Here is a 22,587-nt window from a genome sequence, read left to right as displayed (position 1 = left end):
TGATAAAACTCCCCGTGGTGTTTCAATGATACTTACTCTAGCAGGCGTCCTTAGAAATTGGTATTTGTCCAGCACATTCTCCGCAGACAACCCTTTTATGATTTCACTGCGTCTCCAGAAGAAGACAAAAAACAATTAAATTGCTTTAATAACTGATCATACTGTCTTGCACTAAGTCAGCAAGTAAAGGTGATTAAAAACATGGGAATATATTCTGCAAATTGCAATAAACTTACAAATGTCGAGTTAGCTGGCTTTCGTAACAAACTTGACGATGTACTCGGGGGCTGGGACTGCTTTGTGAGGCCAAACTTTAATTTCAGCCGTCGGACCTCCCCGTCGCTGACAAGAGGTGCACGCTCTGCTTTGAACTTTCTCTTTAGCGACATGTGCCAGGTGTGCTAGTTAAAATGAAACACATTTGATTATTTGACACATTCCAGCAAATAATAATTAAGTAACAATATGCAGTATTTATCAATGATTTAAAAAACAAAAAAATTGACACTTACGTAGCCATTTCCCAGCCACATCCCTCAGGAAAGGGTATTTTATGATTAGCGCCTTAGAAACTTGAACATACTCTGCATTAGTTGGATACCTAGTTCAAAGGGAACAACAAACTAAATCACTCTCTTGATTTTCAAATATTTCAAAATATATAGAGGTCCAGGTAGAAAAGTTATAGAAACAGAGGTGGTAATAATAGTTACTGACAGGGTGCATTCTGACATCATTTCATACAGCACTCTTGTTATTTTGTTGCGTAGTTTTGGCACGTTGTGGCATGGCTCTTTGGCATCAAGCCTCATCTGTACATCTCTGGGAAACGTTGGAATGACAGTCACAATGGGTAGTCGCTTGCGAATTGGTTCACCACTGTAATGCAACAAGATTAAATCAATATTTCCCGATTATGGATTGTTGAACAGCTGGCAGCCACAATATATGCAATTATATAAACTAAACTATAAACTTGAAAAGATTGAGAAAACATCCTATAACAGAAATCATTAAGCCAGCCAGCTTTTGCACAGGGCTGTTCGCCCACCTCACATGAAATCTTAGATTGTGGTAACAATGACAACTTATATGGACTACAGAAACCAATAAAAATATGAGGGGTCTTTAAAAGAGCCCATAGTCAGGGATCTTCTTTCAGGCTTTGATTACATTTAGTTTAACAAAACATGTATGATAAAAACAAAAAGCCTGAGGTTAAGAAATCTTTGGTGCTACTGTGACAGAAATTTGGTATGAATATATTATCTAGCTGAAGGTATTTATAGGAAAATTATATATAGCATCATATATCACATCACTTTGTCAACATTATGTCAAAATAGGAATAGCATTATCAACATATCAACCTCAGAACGGCAGGGTAATCTGTTGTTGGCTAACAACAGCTAGCGATAGCTAACAAAATGACTGCTAGCTAACTGGTAAACCGTTAGCGCAAGCTATTCTGTGAAATTGTTTGGTTGACTAATGTAACATAACGGTTTTAAAAGTTTAGCTAGTTAACCGTGAGCTAGCAAGAGTTACAGCCACTTCATGTTTATGGCGATTTGATTTGTGGACTTCCTGTTGGATTTTGAGCATGGGTGCAAGAGGGTTTATTGTAGGTGTTGTCAAGATGGATACGCATAGTAAAATTCTGAATTGTAGGTTCAACGTGCTACGGGGGCTGAATGTTTGAAATATTGTAAGGGGTGCCACTGAGCCATTAAGCCATGCCCACTCATTTATATGGTATCAAATGTTTGACTTTACCACCAGTATCATATGTATGAAGTTTCGGGACTGAACGACTATGTTAAGCAATTGCTAATGCTAATTGAGAAGCAGTAACTGCCTGTTGTCAACAGGTGGCGCTGTGACTAATCAAAAAATTTAAATCATGGATGTGTTCAGGGCGGGCCCTGTATCATGTATGAGAAATTTTAATATGATTGAACATTAGATGTCAGAGATATAAGCATTTACTTTTTTGGCAAATTGCTAAAATGCACATCAAACTTTGAATGCACGCCATGGCCACGCCCTTTGACGAAATCAAAGGGATATGTTGAACATGTGTAGAACACACTGACACTGAGTTTTCGTCGAACGGATGAGCGCCCTCGGCCAAGATCCTTCAAATAGGTAGCACAACATTTTTTGAAATTGAAGTGTAAATAGCGGGCTTCCTGTACGTTTAAAAGTATGGTCATAATGCAACTTTCTGTTCGTCTCACCAACATACATATGCGTACAAAGTTTTCGTGGCTGTAGGTTAAGCGCAGTGCCCTAACTCACGTTTGGGGGCGCTGTAGAGCCATTTTTCAACGTACGTGCACCGAACCACTTACATACGTCAAGTTCACGTGGGGGACAATTTTGGGGAAATTTTGGTGAGTTTTCATGCACGTTCAAGCTGTCAAAAATGAGCGTGAAGCGGTGGAAGAATAATAATAATCCTTTGGGTTCCAAGAGGGTCCTACGCACTTGTCAGTGCTTCAGGCCCTAATAATAATTCCTTGGGTTTCAAGAGGGTCCTACGCACTTGTCAGTGCTTCGGGCCCTAATCACTGAACTTAATCAAACAAATAACTAATCTAAGCAAACAAACATTATCAAGCAAAACTTGTGAATGAGGTGTAAAAATGTAGTTGTGTGTGTGAGTGTGTGTGTGTGTGTGGATGAGAGAGACAATGCACCATGCGGCTTCGTCACGTGTGGACAAAATGGTAGACAACAAAGGAAGCCGTGTGGCTGCCTTTTGAAATAGTTTGAGCTCTCTGAGCTGAGTTCAGTAACTGCTACTTAAACACCAGAAAGCCAGTGGCCGGACTTTGATTCAACGGCGGGTACACTGGTCTTTCTGATTGTGAAAGCCGTTGACTGAAGGTAAACTAGCATAGCATTACACACATAGGCGAACACAGCAGTTCATCACAATAAAACAAATGCAGCAGCTTACAACAGATAATAAACAGAATGTGATGTCTCGTCAACAATGATGCACAATTATCAGTGGTTATAAAAGAAACATAGCTATTTCTGAAACTATTTCTGCCCAGACCAAAGCTCTTACTTGGGGTAACTCCTGGTGATCATTGCAAAGTTGGTTAGATCTTCACTCTGTTGAATATTAAATCAACAGATTCAGGCAGGTTTCTTGTGGCAGATGTAGGAGGAGGGTAGCGGGATTCAGATCTTCGACCAGAGCACTGCTCTAGGGTCTTCTGGTTGCAGGAGCCGAGTTCTTTATGTGTCCTTGTGGATTTAGGGATCAGTGGGCTTTTCTTCAGCGCTCCTGTCCAGTTGCGTTCAATGACGTCTTACGAAAAATCTAACTTTTTGCTCGAACCTGATAGCATCTGATTGCACCCAAAACTCCTAAAAATATGCTGTGGAAGTAGTCAGCTGAATCCTCTGATGCTTGAATTCAGCATGTGAAGAGCTACCTAGACTGAGCAACCTCAGCTCTGGAGTTTAACCTATGTAAGCCAAGAGGAGGAAAGGGTTTGTCTCCTCGAATGCTGGAGTCCATCTTGTTGGAGAGGGTATCCTCTTTGGGTCGGCAGACCACACTTGAAGAGAAAGAAGCAATGCCTGGCGATTGCTTTTAAAGACTGGAACTGCCTGTGAGTTTACCTCAGGCCTCCTCCAATGAGGATAGAGAATTCAGACACCCCCCCACCCCCCCACTTTTCACACCTATTTGTATAGTTCCCTCCAAAACAACTCTAGTCAGGCTTGAACTGCGATACAGGCCCGAGTCCTTTGTCCAGCACACATGGCTGAGGCCCAATACATTCAAACAGAGCTAAGAGTCATAAACAGTCTAACACAGGCCAAAGTGTCACACCAACGCAGGACTCAATCTCTGCTTGAAGAGTTCAAAAAGAAACACAAAGGAGGCAGGTGGGACCTGTCAGAGAGTTTATCATTTAGAGCAAGTTTAGATTGAGTTTTTAAAACATTAAAGGTAAAAAGTTTTTTGTTAGGGAATACTCTAGAGGACAAGATCAGTAAACAGATAAGAGGTTTCACTTTGTCCACAGGGGGTGCCAAAACGGACTTTGTAAATTCCCCCGCCAAGGGGCGCTCAATCAAAATAATAACAAAAAGATAACATCGAGGCTGGCGGGGAATCATGGGAGGTCTCTCTGCTCCCCGCCGAAGGTACTCTGAGTAGATCGTAATGAAGACAAACGAGTGATACAGACCTGAGGACGAGAATATGTTTACCTACAAAGTATCCAAGTATAATCTACATGACGTTTTTATCACAGCAGCACATACAGCAACAGTACCGTCACCGGCGTTATTTTGAAATGTATGACATTCCCTGTATTTTAGCCACCTGCGTATTGTATCTTATACCCACATCCTCTTTCCGCCGTGTCCAGTGTTTCCACGGCAACGAAAATCATGTCGTGTCTGTCAAGGCTGCCGTAAAGACACGCCCCATTACAACTCTAAAATGACATATTTGTATGGCTTTGATAACTGTTGGAATTATTTGATGAAAATATATATAACATGGCTTTAGTCCATTTTAAATTAATTTAGATATTTCAATGTAAACATTCTAATAAAATTCAACATATTGTACGTTTAAATCTAAGAACAATCAGGAAGTACTAAAGTATTAATGCATCCTAATAAAGTCCTTCAATGTTGGAATGAACAGATGATGATCACATCAGTTTGTTCAAGTGGAAAACATCACACAGCTGTGTGATTTTCTGCAGAGTCCAAACTGCAGGCTGGAGACTCTGAGGTCAGATCACTGATGGTGTCATTTATTTGTATCATTTCAATCCACAACCTCGATTGTTGCACATTTCAGGATTTATATATTTTCAGTATTTTTCTGAATTCAACTCTTGGGATTTTTTTTTTCAAGTTGCGGAATAATTCAGAGATTTGATGTGAAAATGTTTTTATGACTATGTGAAGTAAAGTAGAACAACGTGCACATGAAGCATCTGGTTTTCTCTGGTTCTGTTAAGAAGTGAAATCATGAAGACTTTTGATTCAATAATGTCTGATTTGATAAATGTACTAACATCACAGAGCTGACTGAGCTCAGCAGCCTGTTCTTCATCTGTGCACATGAACAGCTGTATCAATGTTGTGCTGACATTTGGAGGATTTAGATTTAGTGAATACACAATCAGAAATGATCCTGTAATCATTTAGAGAAAACTGTACTCATCAGGACAAAGTGATTTTGAGATACTCATCACAACCTGAACACATGTGAGTGGATTATACATTATTTTATTCTTTATTCAGATTGAGCATCTGCAGTTTGTCAGAGATCAGCTGTTCTTCTTTGGCCTCAGCTCTGAAGTCCAACCCCTCCCATCTCAGAGAGCTGGAACTGAATGAGAACTACGACCTGTATGATTCAGGATTGAAGCTGCTGTGTGAGGGACTGCAGAGTCCAAACTGCAGACTGGAGTCTCTGAGGTCAGATCACTGACTGTAAGATATATATATGAATATAATAGAAACTGTATTGACTGTTTGAATTTCATCCATTCTTGAGAATTGGGAAAAATCATGTCCCAGGCAAACAAACTTAAAAATACCACTTACAAACGCACTTATTCCTTTTTTTCAAATGAAAATTCCTTTTAAAAGATTTTTATTATGAAACAAAAATACCAAATTTTGGTTCTGATTTCTTTTTTTTATGTCTATGCCAGAAAACAATTTAAAACTTTAAACTTTTAAAAAATGTTTCAAACTCTTCGGTAACACTTTACAATAAGGGTACATTAATTAACATTGGTTAAGGCATTATTAAGCAACTAATGGTTACTAACAGTTAACTAATGTGTCTAGTAATCATTTATTAATGGTGTTCATGTTAACTAAGGTATTAATTAATGCATTATTTAATCCTTATGCTATTAACATTAGTTAATGCAGTAATAAGCCTTAATTAACAGTAAATTCATACAATAATGAACATTAAGAAACCCTTAACAGATGTCTCTTGTTAACATTAATTAAGGGTTTACATGTTAATTAACCATGTATTAACTAATATTACTAAATGTTTGATAAAGATGTTCATTTAGATGTCTTGAGGTTCCAAGCTAGGTCATGTCATTAAGACAAAAGTGTTTGTTTTTATTGATGTTTATTTAAGGTTAATGACTGTTCATTTACTTGTCCATCCTCCAACTGATTACTTATTTTTGGTAAAGGTTAAGATCAGTGTACCACACCATGGTCTTCATGAAGACGTTAGACTGTTCCTTTAAATTCATGAAGACGTTCTTAACTTACAGCCTAACCTATCATTATTGTTAATGTTATATAAGCATTACTAAACCATGATTAACTAGTGGTGTGCGATATAACGGTCTTACATCATGAAGGATTTGAACATGCTGTCGATCTGCCAAAGCAGAGAAATCGTAGAACCGGGCTTATGTGATTATTCTATCATGCTGCAGTTTATGCTCCGACACAGACGCGTCTCCCCCGCAGTGGAGAAAACAAAAACTAAACTTAATTTCGCAAAAAGAACTCCATCCCGGTTATACGCAACTGTTGTGATATTTTTCCAAACCGACACGGCGTGAGCAACAGTTAACTTATCTGCATAGTTTGCACAGTTAAGGTTTACAGCTCGGATAGCGACACAAGAAACCGTTTAACGAGCTGGAGAGACGTTAACAGTCTGCAGAGTCAGACAGAGAGGAGCTCAGACAGTCAGTGATGGGAGATATAACCCCGGTGTTTCAAATGTTGCTATCTGTGTTTTCTGCTCTCTCTCAGTTTTTAAAAGTTACTATCAAGCCTCTCCACCCGAAGCTCACCTGTTGTGATAACTGAACTTATAGGGATTAGGCTAAACGACGTTACACGTTATGTGCAGCAGGCAGGTGAGAGTGAGTAACCATGGTGACTGTCTGTCTGTCAATCATTGATGTCCCGCCCCCTCAATGAAGTAAACTCTTCTTTTAGTAAAACTTACTTTGATCATGTGTCACAGAATGAACAATGTTACAATTTGTTACAATGTTACAATTCACTTAGCAGACGCTTTTATCCAAAGCGACGTACATCATAGAGTAAGTACAACACTAATCCATTCATACAATGCCACCGAAACAACGGGAGCAATGCGGGGTTAAGTGTCTTGCCCAAGGACACATTGAACATGTTACTCAGTTGGTGATCGAACCCTCGACCTTCAGGTTAAGAGGTGACGACTCTACCTACTGAGCCACAGCCGCCCCGGGTTACACATTCTGTATTATGTTTATATAAACCAAAATAAAGTTAGTCCAATGATGTCATAAAAAACAACAAAGGCTGCAGAGCCAATATGAAGCTACAGCTGAAGGAATTCTGCAGAGCTAAAATAGAACAGAAATACTATAACTTGAAGTCTACATGTTTTTAAATGAATGCATCTCTGCATAGAAATGTTCCTGATGAACACAAAAAGAGGACACATTACTAAATCATCATTTCAAAGTGGTGCAGAAAACCATCAAATTGTTCATAAATATTGATCAAATCGAGGGAAAGACTTTTCTGGTGCTAAAAAGGTTCTGGGTGGGAGACCTCCAGACCCCCTACAAAGATGTTTTTCAAATAAAATAACTTGTCAGCACAGTTTTTGTGCATTTAAAAACATTATACAGGGAGCTAAGTTTGGTTGAACTGGTCAGTAACTTGCAAAATAGTCTTAAGATCAGTATGAAAAAAATCGTGATAAAATCGTGATCGTGGTTTTGCGGGGGAAAAAAATCGTGATATATTTTTTCAATATCGCCCAACTCTATGATTAACCATTTATTAATGCTCTGAATAAACATTACTCAACCATAATAGACCATGTATTGATGCTCTGAATAAGCCTTACTTAACCATAATTAACCATTTATTAATGCTCTTATTTGTGACCCTTATTGTAAAGTGGCAAACATATATCCCTTAAGTAACACTTTATAAATGCTTAAAGGGGTCATATTATGCTTTTTCTGGTTTTATATGCTCTTTAGTGTGTTTTCCAAGTGTCCTGTGCATGTTTAGGCACATCTATGTGCAAAAATTCAAAGTCCACGGAAACGCGGCTTCTCCTACGTCCTCCTGTTGGCTGCAGCATTAGCTGCATGTAATGCTCGGTTCTAGCCCTCCTCGAAAAAAAATTGCCAGTGTGACGTCTTGTCAGTGTGATATCACTGAGCCCATTGGCTCGTTGTGGCAAGCCCAGCAGCTCATGTTGCACGCCCATTAACTTCTGTAGCACGCCCATGATATGCCGTAGCCTGCGGTAGCGCAGTAGTGCTAAGGTGCTAATGTTTTTGCTCCCGGAGCCAAAGTGGTTGCATTCCCAATATGGTAAAAGGGGCGTGACATTCCCGAGAACCGTGCTGAGCAACTGACCAATTACGGCAGAGCCGGCAGGCCGACCAATAAGATCAGACTTTGCACACGTGGGTACTCTGAACGTGGGCACTTCAGAGCCTTAGAGAGAGAGTCAGAAGCGAGCCGTTGCATGGAGTGGCAGTACATGAAAACAGACACTTTTTTCGAACTTTAGCTATTGTGAACATACTTTAGCAGGTACATAGATTAAATATACGAACCCCAAAAAGGGCATAATATGACCTCTTTAAAAGTGCTGAATAAGCCTTACTTAATGTAGCGTAATTAAATTATTAAGATGATATATCTTTATTTAACCTCGTATTTAAGAAGGGGCACCACTTCCTGTTAAAGGAAGAAAATAACTTTAATGGTATAAGTTAATTAATTAATCAGTCAGTTTCATATCTTGAAAGAAATAAGTTCTGGAAATGTTAAACAAGAAAACACACAGACAAAGTCCTGAATTTTATGTGTAAAATTTAATATAAAAAGGGGTAAACAATAATGTATAGATGAAACAGATAAAGAATATGATTATTATGATCAGGATAATGCAATTATAATGTATGTGACATTATATATTTAGTAATGAGATAAGACGCAGTATTGTTTGAATGACTTGATCAGAAAATGGTCAAAAAGAAAAAGTTGATAAAGGAATTTTGGGATTCTATTTAAAGGAGGGCTCTGAATAGACATGACTCAAGACTCAATCTTCCAACACCCCTTGCCACCAGCAGTCTTACTGTGAGATGTGTTCAACTGAACTCCGCCGGCTGGTCCCGCGTTTCAGTCCCTGGCAAGCGGTTCTTTTCAGGCCCAGAGAGGTCCACGGGCCAGATTAGATGCCTTGACACCTTGGTCGGAGTGTGCAGCTGGGATGGAGATTGTACGTCGGTTCAGCCGTTGTCTCAGAAGCTCCAAGAGGATCCAACAGGAAAAATATTTTTTTTTAAAAGTCTTTTGATACGTCGATTTCCAATTCAGATTAACCTGATGGCCATCTTGATGAATCCAAATTAAGGAATTGGCGTTCAAAATTGAAGAGCAAAGACTTTGGAGAAGAAAGTTCAAAAACCTTGCTTGAGCCAGAAAGAATTGATGTTCCAAAAATTGTGCGTGAAAAAGAAAGTTCGGCAGAGACTCGTCTCTACGGCACAAACTTAAAAGAAGTGATCTGAGGGGGGTCTGCAGGCAAAGAGGGGTGCCGCCCACGGGTGACTCCCATTCTGACTGGAGGACAATTGTTTAAACTAAACCGAGTTTACTCAATAAGATTAAGAATAAGAATCTAAACATATATACGTCACCATACATTCATTTCGATATTATTTCTATCAGATCCACGTTGATGTAGGTTCACGTCATATATTTAGACAAACATTTCTATCAGATTCATGTTGAGATGAAAATCACACCATCTGGGAACATCCTCAGTCAATCCCAGCCTGGTGAACAAAAACATGTTATACAGTCAACATTCTTAATAAGACATATTAATAAAGTAGGAAAAGAAGTTGGTGTCTTTAAATAACATCTTCTATAGCTAATATCAAAGAGTATGCTTTACAACATGTCTAAATGTATAATTATGAAGGTTACGTATTCATGGATATTCTAACACTAGATGGCAATAGCGCTCCACATCAAATTCCTATTAAACATAATATAACTCTTATTCCTGTTCTGAAGATCAGATTTTGAGTTTAAAAAGATGATTATAATACATTCAATGTGACAATTACAAATATCTAGATGAAGAAAGACATAAATGTTCATTTGATGCAGAATTGAAAGCTGTGGTTTAATTCAGCAGTCCTTCAACAGATGGTCAATTTTACGACTTTGCAGAGACTGGTTTCGGTCACAGTTCATGTCTTTGGGGTCAATTCGTAGATAGCAGAGTGTTCTGTTTCCGCTCGATTGTTTATTCCAGGTGTTGTAAAAGTTCATAATATCCTGTCTGAGAGGGAGACTTAAATCATTGATCAGTTCCTTTGTTTCTTGGTAAAATAAACCCAGATGTTAATCCACAGTCCTGAGTCCTGCAGGAAGAGAGGTTGTAAACGTGACTGCTGATAACGGCTACATTAACCATAATCAACCATTTATTAGGGCCCGAAGCACTGACAAGTGTGTTGGGCCACGCAGGCTTAGGACAGTCTGTGCCTTTGAGTTATTTACTGAGATCACAAAGAGGCCTAAAAGGACTCTTTATCCCAGAATCCCCTGCGGTACTTCACACCTACGTGTGACGTAAAGGGGGGACCGGAACCTGAGGTAAACCCACAGGCAGCTCCAGTCTTTAAAAGCAATCACCAGGCATTGCTTCCTTCTCTTCAAGTGTGGTCTGCCGGCACCAGAGGATACCCTCTCCAACAAGATGGACTCCAGCATTCGAGACAAAGCCTTTCCTCCTCTTGGCTTACATAGGTTAAACTCCAGAGCTGATCTCCTAGCTCAGTATAGGTAGCTCTTCACATGCTGAATTCAAGCATCAGAGGATTCAGCTGACTACTTCCATGGCATATTTTTAGGAGTTTTGGGCGCAATCAGATGCTATCAGGTTCGAGCAAAAAGAAGAGTTTCTTTCCTTTGATTTTTCGTAAGACGTCATTGAACGCAACTGGACAGGAGCGCTGAAGGAAGCCCACTGATCCCTGAATCCACAAGGACACATAAAGAACTCGGCTCCTGCAACCAGAAGACCCTATAGAGCAGCGCTCTGGTCGAAGATCTGAATCCCGCTACCCTCCTCCTACATCTGCCACGAAGGAACCCTGCCTGAATCTGTTGATTCAACATTCAACAGAGTGACGATCTAACCAGCTTTGCAACGATCACCAGGAGTTACCCCAAGTAAGAGCTTTGGTCTGGGCAGAAATAGTTTCAGAAATAGTTATGTTTCTTTTATAACCACTGATAATTATGCATCATTGTTGACGACATGTCACATTCTGTTTATTATCTGTTTTCAACTGCTGCATTTGTTTTATTGTGATGAACTGCTGTGTTCACCTATGTATGTAATGCTATGCTAGTTTACCTTCAGTCAACGGCTTTCACAATCAGAAAGACCAGTGTACCCGCCGTTGAATCAAAGTCCGGCCACTGGCTTTCTGGTGTTTAAGTAACAGTTACTGAACTCAGCTCAGAGAGCTCAAAACTATTTCAAAAGGCAGCCACACGGCTTCTTTTGTTGTCCACCATTTTGTGTGACAAAGTCACATGGTGCATTGTCTCTCTCCACCATCTTGTTTTCTCTCTCTCTCTCTCTCTCTCTCTCTCTCTCTCCTACACACACACACACACACACACACACACACACACATTTACACCTCATTCACAAGGTGTGCTTCATAATGTTTGTTTGCTTAGATTAGTTTATAATAGTTATTTGTTTGATTAAGTTCATTGATTTTGGATTGATGTTGCTTTGTTTAAATAAATTCTGTTATAATTTAAGAAAGCAGTTGTTTGTGATTACTGGTGTGTTTGCATTGTGATATAAGCTGGGTGCAAAGGCTTTGTGTACGGATTTCACGCCTTCAATTTATTAAATATAGTTATTAATTATTAATAATTTTAGTAATTAAATAACTAATTTGAGACTGATTTGAGTGATATTTTGGTTATATTTCCCTGAGTACAGGGTGGTGCCCCAAAACGAGATTAAACATAGTTTGATGATATTTTATTTATATTATTAATAATTAGAAATAATTATTAAAGAATATAACCAAAGTTGACTTGATACAACCCCAACAAGTGCGTAGGACCCTATTGGAATGCTAATTAGGGCCCGAAGCACTGACATGTGCGTAGGACCCTCTTGGAACCCAAAGGATTATTAGGGCCCGAGCACGGACCATGCGAGGACCGTCTGGAAACCCCAGCGATTATTATTATTATATTTATTTTATTTTATTTTTTTATTCCGCCTCTTTGCGGCCACTTTTGAGGGCCTGAACGTGCCCGAAAACTCACCAAACTTTCCACGGTCATCAGGTCTCGCAAAAAATTTGATATTTTGGTGGTTTCGTAAACAAATTTCGCAAAATGGCTCAGTGGCACCCCCTTCAAATTTTCAAAATGGCCTCCCCATAAATAGTGTTGATGTATAATAGTCGCCATCAAACAGGAAGTCGTTTTTTCACGGGCTTAACATAGTCGTTCAGTCCCGAAACTTCATACATATGATCCTGGTGGTAAAGTCAAACATTTGATACCGTTTAAATAAGTGGGCGTGGCTTAATGGCTCAGTGGCGCCCCCTACAATATTTAAAACATTCAGCCCCCGCAGCATGTTGAACCTACTATTCTGAATTTGACTATGCGTATCACCTTGACAACACCTACAATAAACCCTCTTGCACCCATGCGCAAAATCCAACAGGAAGTCCACAAATCACATCGCCATAAACAGGAAGTGGCTGTAACTCTCGCTAGCTAACGGCTAACTAGCTAAACTTATAAAACCATTATGTTACATTAGTCAACCAAACAATTTCACGGAATAGCTTGCGCTAACGGTTTACCAGTTAGCTAGCAGTCATTTCGTTAGCTAGCTATCGCTAACTGTTAACTTGTCAAATGTTAGTGTGCCCTCAGCCGACATAAATGTTACTATTTTCCAGACTGCGTCGCGGACTCAATTTTAAAGCTAGATGGGATATACAGGTATCTAATGAAACTGCACGATATACTGCATCCATTGGTACCAAACATGACATGCTATCATGTCGGGAAGAGGGGTTAATAACGCTCTCAAGTCAAGGTAGTTTAAAATTTCTCATGCATGATACAGAGCATGTCTAAAATTAAGGAAATGCTGCCATCTTGTGGTGACTATCCATGATTGAAATATTTTAATTTAGAGTGTGGTTCCAATTTGTTCCACAAGGAGGCGTAACCTCCAAGTGAGACAGCTTAGTGTGCTTGGTAGCCCTCGTCTTCAGATGGCTTGTCCCTAGCTCCCATGCTCTTTTGCTAGTTTTGTAAATCTCCTGCACATCTCTTAAAGTAACCGTGAGTTCATGAAGACTGTTCGTTTTCATATTTTGTACTTACATTCATGTAAAAAGTGTAGCGCTAACTCCGCTAGCTTCGCTGTTTCTCTATGGGATTTCCCATGTTATTTGTTAGCATAATGCTAAGCGAGGATTGATCTCCTTTTATTCAGTCAAACTGGAAACCTATTTGCAACTGTATTGCATTGATAAGAAGCTCTTAAGTAGCAGAACCGAATTATTTTATATTTGTGAAAAGAATAATAACACACAGAAAGTTTATTTTGTAGTTTTGAGAACTTTTGCATGTAATATAAGACAAGTATAAGTTTATGTATTTTTCTATGCATATTGTGTTGAAATATGGATGACATCTTGTTTTTGAAGAAAGAAAAGAAAACGGAATTTCAGTTTAAGTAAAACTGAAATACATAAACAGATGTATAAAAATAAAGACTGGCAGAAGCGAAAAATAAAGCTAGTCCGAAAGCGTTCATCCGTTCGACGCAAACTCAGTGTGTTCAACACATGTTCAACACATCCCGTTGTGCTCTGCACGTTATTTCGTCAAAGGGCGTGGGCGTGGCGTGCGTTAAAAGTTTGATGTGCATATTGGCAACTTGCCAAAAAAATAAATGCTTATATCTCTGCCATGCAGTGTTCAATCATATTCAAATTTCTCATACATGATACAGGGCCTTCCCTGAACACATCCATGATTGACATTTTTTGCTTAGTCACAGCGCCACCTATTGACAACAGGAAGTTACTGCTTCTCAATTAGCAACAGCCATTGCTACAAGGTAGCTCATTTCCAGCTCAAAATTGGTGTGGACCATGCAAACACCTTGGCCATACAACACTTTCAAGCTCAAACAACTACGTCAAACGCTCTCGCCATACGGATGCATCATTCGCCATCAAACAGGAAGTGGCTGTAACTCTCATACTTTGTCTGATCTGCCTCAAATTACACAGGTATGAACAGGGTTGGCCTCTGAACACACTGACATAACAATAGTCAACTTTAACCATAGCGTTCCCTCCTGCAAGGAGTAAGTACTACATCCTATATACTTTGTCTGATCTACTTCAAATTACACATGTATGATCAGGGTTGGCCTCTGAACACATAGACATAACAATAGTCAACTTTAACCATAGCGCCTCCTACTGCAAGGACTAAGTACTACACAAGGCTCAATTTGCTCCAAATTTCACAGGTATCACGACAGTGCCAGCCTGAACTGCTCTACATAAACATTTTCTGTGACCTTCATTACGTTGCCTATTTCAACATGCCAGTATTACCACTTTTACACAAATTCAACTGCACGGCCTGCTGCTTAGCCACATTCCGCTGCTGCTGCACTCCCGTGGTCGCAACACACCCTGACATGCACCGGGGTGCGAGGGCCCTTCATCACTGCTTGCGGTTTTAATTGAATTTATTTTTTAAATTAGTTTATTTGATTATTTACCTTGTTAGATTGATGTTCTATCACGTTATTTTACTCTCATTACTACATTAATTATGTGTTTTGAATGGATGCATATTATATAGTCTGAAGTCTTTGAATGATGTCACCTCCGTCTCTGAGGTGTCACCTCTGTCAGCTTTTTATTTGTTGAATAAAAAGAAACCACATTTTTGAATTATTCAGCTCATTGAATGATCTTGTTTTTAATCAAAATAAATACATGAAACATTTCCTTGAGGTTTACTTTTTTAATACTGAGACTATTTGTTTGTCTGACGGAGTTGACTAAAGTCCTCAGCCGCAGAAAATGCTATTTTAGAAAACATGAGTTACTGGGAGGTTGGTCCATTACAAGGTTTAATAGCAAAGACTTTGAGCTTTTAAAATATAGTTTCTCAGCATAATTGGAGAGACAAATTGAAACAGAAAAAAATAGGTTTTGTCTTAATTCTCAAGAATGGGTGATTTATGAAAAGTTAGCACTTTGAGATGCATCATATCATCTTTAAGGGAGTCCTAACACAAATATAAAGTAATATACAAACATCCAAACCAGCATTAATTAAAGGGATACTTCACCCAGTGAACGATGAATCTGTATTGACATTGTGTCAGTGTTTCCTCAACTAATTTCAAGATTTCTCCCAGAAGGAATTAGCATCTTGGAAATTCCGGGCAGCAAACGGACTCTAAAACTTTAGTCATGCTTCTTGCGGCTGGCGCACGATATTGCGCAATCGCGGCCAGCACGACGGCGCAAGGAGGGTCCACGGAGGGTCTGAGCGCCCAGCTGCCGGACACCTCCAAGATTTTTTAACAACACGCATGGGCCGTCCGCATTTATTTAATTAATTGAGAATTAAATGTATTTTTCTCTTATTTATGTGCACATGTTTATTCACCATGCTTGTAACTATAAGAGTCTACTTAATCTGACTGATATTAATATGAGGCTGTGATAGAGCTGGAATTGTTATAATCACCTTTCTCTCCTTCTTTCTTCTCTGTGAGAAACTCTTCATCCTTAGATCTTTACTTTAGGAGCTCTCTTAAGGGCTAAGATGCGTTGTGAAAAACAATGTGATCTGCAGCGTGTTCCAGCTCCAGCTGTCTGTCACTGTGGCTGAAACTTTTCTCTGTTCTGTTTTCGTCACGCCCTGCTGTCACTCTTGACTCTTCCGTTGATTTTTTTCCTTTGAATGCTGATTCAAGCTCTGCTTTTTTTGGGATCTGATGGTTTTAAAAACGTTTTCTATTTGTCAAAGAAAACCTGCGCTAAAATCTGTGTGCGAGTGTACAATTTGAGATTAGGAGGGACAGCAGTGAAGCCATCGGCTGCCTTTCAACTGTGACACACATGCGCGTGCACGAACGGCATTATGATACATTGATGCTGTAGCAGTTATTAGCGTAACGTTTAAAAAAATTACTGACAAAACACAGGCATGACAGGAAAGCGCTGTGAAATTGAGAACTTCATACTGTCTATTTTTTTTCTCAGGCAGTATTTTAACTGGCCCGAGCGGAGCAGCTGAGCGTGCAATCAGCTGGCCCGGACTCTATCAATCATTCATCGGGGCCAGTTATAATGTCGAGCCCTGGATAAGAGGTTTCACTTTGTTCACAGGGGGCGCCAAAACGGACACATAAGATTCAAGATTCAAGATTTTTATTTGTCACATGCTCATACAGATATGCAGTGAAATGTAAGGACTGTTCCGCAAGGCCATGCAATAAACACTCAAATTACTAATACACATATATACAGTAAAATAGAATATAATGTAAAAAATAAAAAAAATAATTATTTGAATGTACAAAATATAAAAATATAGAATAATGTAAACAGTGTAAAGTGTCAGTGTGTAAAGTGTCCAGGGTGTCAAAGTGCAATGTGCAGATTGCAATGTGTGGTGTGTGTGCATCATGTAGTCACAGTTCTGTTTTGTTTTTAACTGAGGCGAGTGGGGTTAACAGTCCGGACAGCCTGAGGAAAGAAGCTCTTCCTGAGTCTTTCTGTGTTCGCCTTGATGTGTCGAAGGCGCCTGCCAGAGGATAGCCACGTAAACAGTCCGTTACCTGGGTGGTGGGGATCACTCATGATCCTCTTTGCCCTGGCTGTGCTCTTCCTTGTGAAGATGTCCTGGAGGGTGGGGAGTGTTGTACCCATGGTACGCTCGGCTGACTTCAGCACCCTCTGCAGGGCTCTTCGGTCACGCACAGTGCTGTTCCCGTACCACTGGGTGATGTTTCCAGTCAGCACACTCTCCACCGCTCCGGAATAAAATGTCTTCAGGACCTTCACAGAGACTTTGAATTTCCTCAGCTGTCTGAGGTGATAGAGGCGCTGCCTAGCCCTCTTCACCTGACTGTCTATGTGGGTTGTCCATGTTAAATCCTCAGAGATGTGCACCCCCAGGTACTTGAAGCTGCACACCCTGTCCACCAGCGTCCCATCAATTCTCAGTGGGGTGTAATCCCTCTGCTGTCCTCTCCTGAAGTCCACAATCAGCTCCTTGGTTTTGCTGACGTTCAGGAGCAGATTGTTGTCATGGCACCACTGTGACAGGTTTCCAACCTCCCCTGTATACGCCTGCTCATCATTGTTGCTGATGCGACCAACAACCACCATGTCATCTGCAAATTTCACGATGATGTTGGAGCTGCTTGTGGCCACACAGTCATGTGTGTACAGGGGTAAGAGCAGGGGGCTGAGGACACAGCCCTGTGGTGCTCCAGTGTTGAGGGTGCAGGGGCTGGAGGTGTGTAACGTGTGAACCGTCATTATGTGAAACATAATGACGTTTCCTCATAGGAGCTTTTAGTTTGTAAACCTAAACGCACAGTTTGTAAATTCCCCCGCAAAGGGGCGCTCAATCAAAACAATAACAAAAAGATGATATCGAGACTGGCGGGGAACAGTGTTTATCTTCACACCATTTTCTAATTAAGTCATAGTCATTAGTCTCCTGACGAAAATGTCCTTTATTTTTAGTCAGATATTAGTCATTTGTTATTGATTTAATTTAGTCAATTACTCACTGACTAAAATTGATGAAAAGAGAAAATATTTTAGTCAACAAAATCGTCATATGGAACATTTTTAGTTACAGTAAATACCCCTGCTGTAAGAGGTCTTGTGGAGTAACTAACTTACTGTAAAGTGGAACAATTAGCAATCGTTCCTCGGGTACACTTTATTGTAGATCACAATAAAGAGTGTGATTTCTCATTTTACCTGTTAAGACACTTTGATTTCAACACGACAACAGTAACATGAAGGAGGTGGCATTAAATATATGTGATTAACGTACACAGTCAATAACGACAAAGTCAAAAACATTTATTCATTATTTTTAATGTAAATCTATTTCAAGTAGTATAAACCACGTAACAAAATTATGTGTGCAAAATGATTTTTATTCCTGCAAAGGTTAAGTTAAATTTCTTTCTACAGGTCTAATTTAAGAGAGCACAGCCGGACAGCTGGAGTGCAGAGACAAAGGAATTCATGTGGTAATTTTACAGATTCACTCGTGACAGCGCAAGATAATACGATGTACCTGGTATAAAACTCTATAAAAACCATATAAACAAAAACAAACACACATACGGTCGTTGTTATGAACCGTCAAATCGGAGTGTTTTATTCTGAAAACAAACCGGATGTTTTAATGTTGTTTCGGTGTCTGACTTCCTGTCCCACTTGTTATTTGTGGTAAATTGATGCTCCATGCTCTGGTATCCAGCAAAAATAGAAGCCTTGTGTATCTGCTACGGAGGGCTCCGGACTGACAGAGCTGAGACGGAGCGCAGCAGAGCCAGTGGAAGCACACACATTGAATTAAGTGAAAACCTATCACCTCCACTGCCGTAATGGAACAGAGACTGACCGAACACATGTTGGCCACGAGAGGCTCCAGGCTGCAGACGTGCATATTTGCACCCACCACACTCACACACCTTTATCAAGAATGTGATAATCGCTTATCACTTGTATATAGTTTTTGTTTCGTTACATTTTCGTAAATTAGATGATGAAGTAATATTATTATTTGTAAAATCAGAGTTTCATCTCGTTATCGTCATAGTTGACTAATTTAAAAAGACCTTCGTCAATGGATATTTCGTAATTTATTTCGTTGACAAGATTAACACTGGTGGGGAATCATAGGAGGTCTCTGCTCCTCGCCGAATAAACTCTGACTAGACCGTAGTGAAGACAAACGGGTGATACACACCAGGGGTTATACTATGAAGAGAGTTCAACATACCCAGGTTTTTTTTTCTGTTATCTGGCTTCACTAACACTAACTAGCAGGTTAGGTGTGCGTAAATTACCGTGGTGATATACCCAGTTAACAAATGAACCACCTTCGTAGGACTGAAAACCCATGGTTAACCCTGAAGTTACCTCGTTAAGCCCAAATCCTGCTTCGTAGTACAGGCCCCTGAGGATGAGAATATGTTTACCTACGTAAAGTTTACCTAAGTGTCCAAGTATAGTCTACATTAGGGCTGGGCGATATGAACCAAAACTCATATCTCGATATTTTTTCGCTGAATGGCGATACTCGATATATATCGATATGTCTTTTATTAACAGTCAGTTGCACAAGTTCAACATGTACATGAAAACAAACTACCTGTTTGTGAAGTTAATTCATTTTCTGCATAACAAAAAAAACACATTTCTGTGTTTTGTTATCCATTTAGTTTGTTGAGTTTGGCTCAGAGAGAGAGAGAGAGGAGCAGGGTGAAGAGGGAGAGACAGTGAGATGAGAAATAGGTGAACTGGCAGCTCTACAGAAGACGTGTTTAACAATATTTTAATGCAACATGAACTATATTGATACTATATCGATATAAGATATTGTCTTACCCTTTATCTTTTTGAAAATATATGTTAAAAACTCGATATATCGCCCAGACCTAATGACGTGACATGACGTTAATATCACAGCAGCACATACATCAACAGTACGGCAGCTTTCAGTAGCAGCTCATGCTTCATTATGCAGCGGTCTTCCGTTGTTTCCACGGCAACGATAAACATTCTGTCTGTCAAGGCTGCCACTAGGACAAGACACGTCCCAGTACAACTCTAAAATTTCGTATTTCTCTGTCTTTAATAACTGTTGGAAATATTTGATGTAATGTAAGTACTCAAGAACAAAAAGATATATAACATGGCTTTAGTCCATTTTAAATTAATTTAAATATTTCAATGTAAACATCCTAATAAAATTCAACATATTGTACGTTTAAATCTAAGAACGATCAGGAAGAACTAAAGTATTAATGCATCCTGATAAAGTCCTTCAATGTTGGAATGAACAGATGATGATCACATCAGTGTGTTCAAGTGGAAAACATCACACATTCATGCATAAAGCTCACTGTCATCTACATTTGCATCTTTTTTTCTTCATTCAGATTGAGTTACTGCAGTTCGTCAGAGATCAGCTGTTCTTCTCTGGCCTCAGCTCTGAGGTCCAACCCCTCCCATCTCAGAGAGCTGGACCTGAGTCAGAACTACCTGAAGGATTCAGGAGTGAAGCTGCTGTGTGATTATCTGAGTCAAAACTGCAGACTGGAGTCTCTGAGGTCAGATCCCTGACTGTGTCATTCATTTGAATCATTTCAATCCACATCCTCGGTTGTTGCACATTTCGGGATTTATATATTTTCAGTAGTTGTCTGAATTTAAATCTCAGGGAAATTTAATGATTTAGGAGATTATTTTTTTCAAGTTGCTGAATAATTTAGAGATTTGATGTGAAAATGTTTTTATGACTATGTGAAGTAACCCTGATATAAGAGATCGAGCTGAACAGTCACATGAAGCTGGTTATCAACCTGATAAGTAAACCCAGAGTTTCAGAGAGCACATTCACATAAAAGGAGCGGAGCTAGCTTCATATGACCTATCACAATCATTACAGAGTCTGCTGTCAGCAGATCGTCATATCTAACAAACTCTGAACAAACTAAATTAATAATATGAAGAAGTTTAAGACAAACAGGCTCCCAAAGACTAAAGTTACACATCTGCAGGAACAAATGCAGGAAGGACAACTGGCAGAAAAAAAGAAACATGGGCGAGTACGGGTACTGGTCTTTGGGTGGAGATTTTCATCATTGCTCCCTTTGACCATTAAATCTCTGTGAAAAAAACATGATTTCTAAATCAAAATTCAAAGTAGCGCCCTCTACAGGCCTGGAGCTCCTCTGTTTGCTTTCTGTAGCATGTTTGTCTTGGTTTCTGGAGTATTCCATAACTCACACATATAAGTTAAACCATTGAACAGGAAAGAGGTGGAAAGGCAGGCAGTGACGGTTTTGCCACAGCTCCAGTTATGAGCGGCTATCATTGGCCTGTGTGTTATGAAGCCTAATGTCTGTGGGGACAAAGGATCTCCTGAACCTCTCAGTCCTGCAGGGCAGTGAAATTAAACGTTCACTGCAGAGACTTCTCTGGCCTGCCATGATGTCGTGGAGAGGATGGCTAACGTTGTTCAATATAATCTGTCCTCTCCTCCACACGTGTCTCTCCACCTCGATCTTCAGTGTGTCCAGACGCCTGCCTAAAACAGAACCAGCCTTTTTTATCAACTTGGTGGAGTGAGGGCGGAGCTTAGTTACAGCGCTGTGGGGGAATCTGATGACTTACAGCTGATGACAGGAGTCTGTGTAGAAAATGACTTCTGTGAGCTGTCTTCTTCTCTCATTGGATGGAGATGATCTCTGACAGCGATCAGGACGCTGGTGGTGCAGAGAGGAGCAGCTGTGTCCTGATGATCCACAGAGGATGAACCTTCACCATCTTGTGCGTTGAGAAGCTCTGCAAGCTGAGGAGAGCTTCATCCATCAGGGGTTGACAGAGGAATCACATCAAAGTTCATTTCAGTGATATTTCTAATAAATTTGTTCTACACACATTACAGGAGTGAAAGGTGAAACATGAAACAGCTGGTAGAAATGTTAAGAGGTCAAAAGCTACCAAGAAATGCTGCAGTTATTCTTCTCGTGATGATTATTTTGATTATATTTCTTACAAAAAGTACAAACCAGAACTTGATCATATGTAACATTTATTCACATAATCTTCTCTTTATAGCCTCTTTAAAACATGCCCTCCTCTCCTAAATGTCCTGACCTCATCAGGCTGAACTGCATGTGTGAACAGGAAGTGTCCTTTCACACTAATTATCAACACACTGCGCGTTGGCTCGAGAATTTGTGTTTGACACTAGTGGTTAAAAAACTGTGTTTATACGTTTTTCTTCTGGTTGACATCCTGCATCAACTGCATGAGTTGTTAAGATCAATGGTGGCTCAATGAGGCAGGTTTCTGAGGTCACATATCGAGGTCTAATGCTGGATTCTTGTCTGACATTCCAGTTATAGTCTGAGGAATAATGCCGGCTTCACCATTATCACCATTATTTTGCATGAATTTCTCAACATTACAAACATGCAGGGTCTGAAATTAACACCCGCCAAGCGCCAAATGCAGCGCCAAATTTTCGTTTGGCGAGTAAATGTCAGAGGGCTATTCGCCACAGGGCGGGTAAATGTTTTGCCCAACAGTCACGTATAAAAACTATGCTATGAGTATTAAGCACGTTTGATGTCGCTGCAGCTACTTTTCCCTGCTCCTTTCTCTGCTGTCTACATGACGGAGCATCGTGGGGACA

At 39.8% G+C, this 22,587-nt stretch overlaps 1 long non-coding RNA gene across 1 annotated transcript; it reads left to right on the top strand.

Moving 5' to 3' along the window:
- Positions 1 to 4,720: 4,720 nt before the first annotated feature.
- Positions 4,721 to 20,690, top strand: LOC132994575 (uncharacterized). The gene is made up of 3 exons (XR_009676717.1): positions 4,721 to 4,774; positions 5,293 to 5,469; positions 20,324 to 20,690. It is a non-coding gene; the product is annotated as an uncharacterized LOC132994575 (long non-coding RNA).
- The last annotated feature ends 1,897 nt before the right edge of the window (positions 20,691 to 22,587 follow it).

This window comes from Labrus mixtus, chromosome 2 (genome assembly GCF_963584025.1).
Source record: "Labrus mixtus chromosome 2, fLabMix1.1, whole genome shotgun sequence".
In the NCBI taxonomy this organism is placed as follows: Eukaryota; Metazoa; Chordata; class Actinopteri; order Labriformes; family Labridae; genus Labrus; species Labrus mixtus.
This window is presented reverse-complemented; position numbering and strand designations above follow the sequence as displayed.